Source organism: Lolium rigidum, chromosome 4 (assembly GCF_022539505.1).
Source record: "Lolium rigidum isolate FL_2022 chromosome 4, APGP_CSIRO_Lrig_0.1, whole genome shotgun sequence".
Lineage (NCBI taxonomy): Eukaryota > Viridiplantae > Streptophyta > Magnoliopsida > Poales > Poaceae > Lolium > Lolium rigidum.
The window spans coordinates 136,336,558-136,344,092 of record NC_061511.1 but is presented as its reverse complement, the minus strand read 5'-3'; the positions used below and the strand labels follow the sequence as shown (position 1 = coordinate 136,344,092).

General features: G+C 43.7%; 1 pseudogene; it reads left to right on the top strand.

The window, feature by feature from the left end:
* Positions 1-1,833: 1,833 nt before the first annotated feature.
* On the top strand, positions 1,834-7,501 carry LOC124705737 (annotated as a pseudogene).
* Positions 7,502-7,535: the final 34 nt, after the last annotated feature.

Here is a 7,535-nt window from a genome sequence, read left to right as displayed (position 1 = left end):
TGGGCGAACAAATTACAGATCGGGCAATTGACAAATAGAGAGGGCATAACAATGCACATACATGTCATGATAAATATAGTGAGATTTAATTGGGCATTACGACAAAGTACATAGACCGCTATCCAACATGCATCTATGCCTAAAAAGTCCACCTTCGAGGTTATCATCCGAACCCCTTCCGGTATTAAGTTGCAAAACAACGAGACAATTGCATTAAGTATGGTGCGTAATGTAATCAACAACTACATCCTTAGACATAGCATCAATGTTTTATCCCTAGTGGCAACAGCACATCCACAACCTTAGAACTTTCCGTCATCGTCCCGGATTCAATGGAGGCATGAACCCACTATCGAGCATAAATACTCCCTCTTGGAGTTAAGAGCAAAAACTTGGCCGAGCCTCTACTAATAACGGAGAGCATGCAAGATCATAAACAACACATAGGTAATAACTTGATAATTAACATAACATAGTATTCTCTATCCATCGGATCCCGACAAACACAACATATAGTATTACGGATAGATGATCTTGATCATGTTAGGCAGCTCACAAGATCCAACAATGAAGCACAATGAGGAGAAGACAACCATCTAGCTACTGCTATGGACCCATAGTCCAGGGGTGAACTACTCACTCATCACTCCGGAGGCGACCATGGCGGTGAAGAGTCCTCCGGGAGATGAATCCCCTCTCCGGCAGGGTGCCGGAGGAGATCTCCAGAATCCCCCGAGATGGGATTGGCGGCGGCGGCGTCTCTGGAAGGTTTTCCGTATCGTGGCTCTCGGTACGGGGGTTTCGCGACGGAGGCTTTAAGTAGGCGGAAGGGCAACGCGGGGGGCCACACGAGGGCCCCACACCATAGGTCGGCGCGGCCAGGGCTCGGGCCGCGCCGCCCTAGTGTGGCGGCGCCTCGTGGCCCCACTTCGACTCCCCTTCGGTCTTCTCGGAAGCTTCGTGGCAAAATAGGACCCCGGGCGTTGATTTCGTCCAATTCCGAGAATATTTCGTTACTAGGATTTCGAAACCAAAAACAGCAGAAAACAGACAATCGGCTCTTCGGCATCTTGTTAATAGGTTAGTTCCAGAAAATGCACGAATATGACATAAAGTGTGCATAAAACATGTAGATATCATCAATAATGTGGCATGGAACATAAGAAATTATCGATACGTCGGAGACGTATCACTCACTTGCAGACCTCTCGACAACGAACCCTCCATTAATGAATGGTGGATCTCCGCGAGGCAGGCGATGCTCCTTGTTTCCTGGCTGATCTGGAAACACCGTAAACTCCTACGTCTTCGACGGAGAATGGCCTTTGGTCCAATACATGAATGAGCATATCAAGGTTGAGGCGAGGCTTTGGGCGTAGGATGTTCAATAATCACTTGTACCTCTAAACTATAGCCCTCCTTGGAGGCGTATATCTGTAACAAACTCATCTTTGCAATGAAAAGAAATAATGTTATTGCGTTTTCTAAAAAAAAAGTATTGCATCACATGGGTGAAAGTGATTTTTTTTATATATAGTATGGCTGAAATAATGAAGGCTCTCTTTTTCCATCTTTTCATTTGACAAAACAGGTAATTTTAAAAAATAACTTTTTTTATATTAGTTGGCCTTCAGTTGCCATCCCATTTTTTTACAGTGAAAATAAAAAAATTATACATCTGAGAAAAAAGAACTCAAGTCTCCGGTTGCTCCCCGTCAAAACCAATGTCCTAGCGGCGACTTTCGCTCTCCACCATCCCGCTGCTTCTTCTCTTCCCGTCGTCTCCCTCCCGTGCCCTAGATACAGCTGCGGCCGCGCCATAGCGCAGCCTCACCGCCGACGCCAAGGCCCCCCTCCCCTCTCCACCCCCGCCGTCCTCACCAGGCGCCTCTCCGCCGCCAACCTCGCCGCGTCCCTGTCGTCTCCGCCCCCGCCGCGATCTTGGGCATCGGTTTCTGAGGTACGGGCTTTTGGTTATCCAGTGAATTACTTAAGCCCTAGTTTTACATCCACGAATTTCGGGCCGCGCACACGGCAAACCATCTAGATCCGGCACTGGAAACCAGGTTTGATGGCTTTGTGATGCATGCAATGTGTCGGTCCCTCAGAATGGAGATTCTGTTGCAGGGGGAAGTGAACGCTTCTTCTTTTGCTCGATGCCTTAGATGGGTGTGAGTGAAGCTGTGCGCGTTAGAGATTGTGCGCCAGACGCCTTTATAAGTGTAGTTTTTTTGGTCAATCTTGCGCCTTTTCTGAACGTAGGTTGAGGGACTGTTGATTTTGCCAATAGTAGAATTTTAGGGTTGGACGACTAATATGTGAGGCCAGACTGCCGATTTTCTGTGTTCCGTTACATATATCAGTGAGACTGTTGGTTTTGCCAATAGAATTTTAGGGTTGGACACGTTTTTTCTGTATTCCGTTACATATATCCAAGAACCCACCTGAAAAGTGAAAACTTGATTTGACTTGAGAACATTTGTACCTTTTCTTGCACTTGTGTACAACGTGTAGCACTATTCTGTCGCCCAAAGTAGCAACACCAGCAATTCTTCAATTGTTAGATAGCATAAGCCACAGGGTTGTAATGTGTCGGAACCAGGCAGCTAAGGGAATGCACATCTTTTGTTTGTTTGCGAAAGGCATGTACATCAGTTTAGACTCCCATTGTCTGTAAATCTGTAATACATGTCCACGTCACATATAGATAGTGCCATAGAGACCTGGTGCAGTGGATTGTCTTTTTAGCCATCTGCATGAACTTGAGATTTACTAAAGCAGTTAAGAATTCATTGATTAATACTACTCCTGTATCTTTGTGCTCCGCGCAGTTTTTTGCTTGCTACAATTAAAGTTTCTTCTTCCTCCGGTAGCACTCCCTCTATCAGTCTTCTGTTTCTATAAATTTATTAGCCAATTCTTAACACCGTACAGCCAAAGACCTTATATCCATTTCCCTTCCCACAGATGAAAACCATACTCCATCAATCACATAATTACCGTATCCATCTTGGGCCAAAAGAGGAAACAAAATTTGGATATAACGATCAAAGAAATTCTCAAATTAGTTCATACAGCAAATCCAGCGATGGTTTCTTTTAGCACCTTTGCAATCCCATCTCTATCCGTACCGATATGCAAGCAACGATTGCATCCACATGTAATGAATTGAAGATTTTCTACTTCTATCTGCCTCCTCTGGCGGTGGACTTTAAAAGATGAGACGACTTTGATGAGCAGGTGGATTCACATGAAGAGAAGATGAGCATTACCTAGGATTTGAAAGGAAAGATGATTGTCGTCGTGGTTTGTTGAGAATGGTAGACCACACCATGGATTCAGGAAGATGGAAACACGATTTCTTTGAGGGCCACAAGTACCGACACCCATTCTATACAACTGGAGAACATGCGTCGCTAGCCAGCGGATTTCATGTGAATCTATCTTCTGTAGATTTTCTGACGACCTCTTTCTCTTTCTCTTCCCTTCTTCTCTCGCCTCTAGCTCATCAAATTTCCTACGTAATAGGCCTTACAAAGGGCTGAGTAGATACCATTGTATATGCCCTAATGGACTCCTAGTGTACCCCACACCCTTTATTTCCATGTTGCACCTCTACAGTTTCTTTATGTTGACAGACAGTTCTTTATGCAGACTGATGGACTATGATCAATCTAGAAGACATAATCCAAGTACGTCCAAAAGGAGGACTCATTTTAGTTCTGATGATGGAAAGAGGAAGCGGGTTAACACCAGGCAGGATGATGGACCAGTGTCTTCTCGTCCAATAGAAACCATTTATAGGATATTGTGCCCTGGGAAAAAGATCGGCAGTGTCTTGGGGAGAGGTGGTCATGTTGTTAAGGCCCTTAGAGAGGAGACTAAAGCAAAGATAAGGGTTGCTGATTCTATTCCCGGTGCAGATGACAGAGTCATTATTATCTTTGATTACCAAAATCACTCTGAACAAGCTGTTCAAAATATTTCTAATAATGATGGCTTAGAGAACATGAAGCCTCATTGTTTTGCCCAAGATGCGTTGTTGAAGATACATGATAAGATTGCTGCTGATGAAGATCCCAACGAAGGAGGAGGTATCCATGAAAAACCTGAAACTGGCGGTGATGTGACTGCTCGAATTCTGGTACCAGGCAATCAAGTTGGTTGCCTGCTAGGAAAAGGTGGCTCTATTATACAACAATTGCGAAATGATACTGGTGCAGGCATCCGTATCTTACCATCCGAAAATCTTCCTCAGTGTGCACTTAAGCGTGATGAATTGGTTCAGGTAAAATTTCTTGTAGTAGCAAAAATCCATTGTTAATGCCTTGCATTGATCTTCATGGAATTTTAATTGGTTTCGTTTAACTTAGATTTATATTTGTTCATTAATCTACCGCATCAATTTGTTTTACTATGCAAGTTTCTAGTGATGTTCATGTGCACTGTTCTTAAATGAAATTTGTGGATCTGGTGTTTTAATTGTCTCGGTGGAATTCTGTATTGGTGCCTAGTTTTATTTTTCGATTTATACATGTCAGTTACAGAATGCTTCTTTTTGTGTGCTTTATTATTTTTTACATCAATATTATTGATGCTCAATTTCTTATGTTATTTCAGATATCTGGCACACCTTCTCTTGTAAGAAAAGCTCTTTATGAAATATCTACTCGTCTCCACCAACATCCTCGTAAAGAAAATCCACCTCTTGAAGAAATTATAGATGCAAGCACACGAAGGAAGCTCGAGTCCCCACCACTGGTGCCACATGAAAATCCCATGTTGCCACATCTGCATGTTGATCATGCACCATCAATGCCCATGCTTGATTCATATAGAAATAGACCATCACAATATCCTGTCCCTATAGCAGAAGAGTTTTCTATTAGGATTCTGTGTGCTTCTGAGCTTATTGGTCCTGTTATTGGGAAAAGTGGGGCAAATGTTAAGCAGGTAGAGCAGCAGACTGGGGCTCGCATTATAGTTAAAGAGTTGGACAAAGATGCTTCTGGAGAAAGATTGATTGTCATTTCATCTAAGGAGGTAAGATGTAGATGGTTGTTCTAATTGCCATCCTCTTATCATACCAATCATCATTATGAGTCCTCACAGTTTATCTCCTATTTTTTTGAATCCAGATTCCTGGCGATCCAGTATCCCCAGTAATTGAGGCACTTATTTTGCTCCATAGTAAAGTAAGTGCACCTTCTGAGGAAGGAGATTTGGTTACAAGGCTTGTTGTACCGTCAAAAACAGTTGGTTGTATTCTTGGGGAAGGTGGGAAGGTCATTACTGAAATGAGAAGGCGTATTGGGGCTGAAATCCGAGTTTATTCCAAGGCTGATAAACCAAAGTACTTATCTTTTGACGAGGAGCTTGTTCAGGTGATTCTATATTTGATCGTATCTGCATCAATTTGTCCATGTCCTTTTTTGTGTCTTTATTTCTTATATAACTTGTTATTGTGCTTTTACATTTGTTCCGAGTTTTCAGGTTGCTGGTGTTCCAGATACTTCAAGGGAAGCCCTCACAGAGATTGCTTCAAGGCTTAGAACTAGGACCCTCAGAGATGAAAGTTCTGCCAATAATCCTCTACCTTTTGCTCGTTTTGATGCCCCCCCTGCGGATATGTTTCTTAGCAGGGAATTCGCACTATATGGAAGACCTCCTGCCAATCCCCCATATGGAAGGCCTGCCAATGACCCCCTTTATGGAAGGTCTGCTAATGATTCACCATATCAAAAACTTGCCATTGATCCAGCATATGGAAGGCCTGCCAATGATTCACTATATGGAAGACCTGCCAATGATCCACCATATGGGAGACTGGCCAATGATCCACTATATGGGAGACCCGCCAATGATACACCATATGGAAGACCCATCAACGATCTTCCTTATGGAAGATCTGCCACTGATATGCCATATGGAAGACCAAACAATAAACCCCTTGATCTTTCTTCTGTTTATCCTGTAGATTACTTATCGAAAAGAAGAGAGTATCCTGGTTCGGGTCCTTTGGCTAGCAACGCTCCCCATCTGCTTCATTCGACAGATATGCAGCACCTGCTCCTTTGCCTACTATGCAAATGCCCTTGCCTGCCAGTCCTGGTGCTGATTATATGTCCCATCGTTCCTATCGTGACCATATGCCTACTGATAGTTACTCCAGTAGAGGTACACAGCAATTAGGTCTATCGAGAACTGGGAATACTAGTGTGCAACAATTAGGCGTCACCAGAGCTGCAAATTCCAATGCTTATGATTACACTGAGGTACATTTCAATGCGTTAGCTTCCCTATTTTGCAAATGGCCCTCACCTAATATGTTCTCACTGGGAACCTGAGACTAGTGTGTGCAAGAGTGTTGCATTATGCTTATTTTCTTCCCGTAACTGGTTGGGATTCCTAAAAAGGATAGAAAATTGTCCACATTTTAGTGTAGGTTATGCTGATCCGCATTCATGTCCTCCTATCTATCACTTCTGTCAACATTTTATTTCCTACTTCCCTTGTTTTCTGGTATGTTCACGCCTCACATGTGTGGGCAGGTGCATCTGAATGTGTTCAGTTCTCATTTTCTTCACTGCTAAATAGTTTCAAATTTCACTCTCTTCAGGCCGCCAGACAGATGCATGGACGTGAGGATTATCAAAGACTACCTGGGCCAATTCCAGGGTAGGTTTTTCGCATATTGTCTTCTTTCCAAAATACTACTTGGGCCAGTTTCACTGAAAGATTATCTTTTTTTGGCAGATACTCAAGTAGCTCTCTCGAAGTGAGGATTCCAAAAGCTTCTCTGGAATCTATCATTGGAGCTGGTGGTGTCAACCTAGCAGAGATCCGCCAGGTACTAGCTATGATCTCTGACCCTTCTGAACTGCAAATGGGATTGCATCATCCATTTGAGCCAGTCTTGTATTAGTCAAACGGTTTTACTCACATAAGTCTTGGCTGATCTCAGATCTCTGGTGCAAGAATGAATTTGCGTGAAGCTCATCCTGGTTCCTCAGAGTCCATCATGGAGATCCAGGGCATGCCGGACCAAGTGAGAGCGGCACAGAGCCTTCTGCAAGGCTTCATTGGTGCCAACAGCCAGAGCACGCAGCAGTCCAAGGCTCTCGACGTCCATTACCCAAGGTGGAATTAGAACCTGGTCTCGTGGCGGAGAACAAGAGGAAGAGGGGTCACTGCGCGACTCTGGGTCGACCTCCATGCTGATGTTCTTGTAGCGCTGAATAGCTGCTTAAGTTATGGTTAGGGTCGCAACTCAGATCATGTATCTTGGCCAATAATCTGTGGCTTGGTTTAGGTTGGTGAAGGATTAGCTCTTCTGATTTTCTTGTCTTTGCCTGCTTCTGAATGAAAAAAAAAAATCTGATGACAAGAGTTGCATGTACTCTGTGGTCTGTACTCTGTAGTTGTACATGGAGCCTGGATGGTTGAACCTGCTGTTCTGTGCGATGCTATTTATGGAAGGAACACCGCACATCTGATTTTCTCTGGTTTGATTATGTTTTGCTGGTATTTTCTCT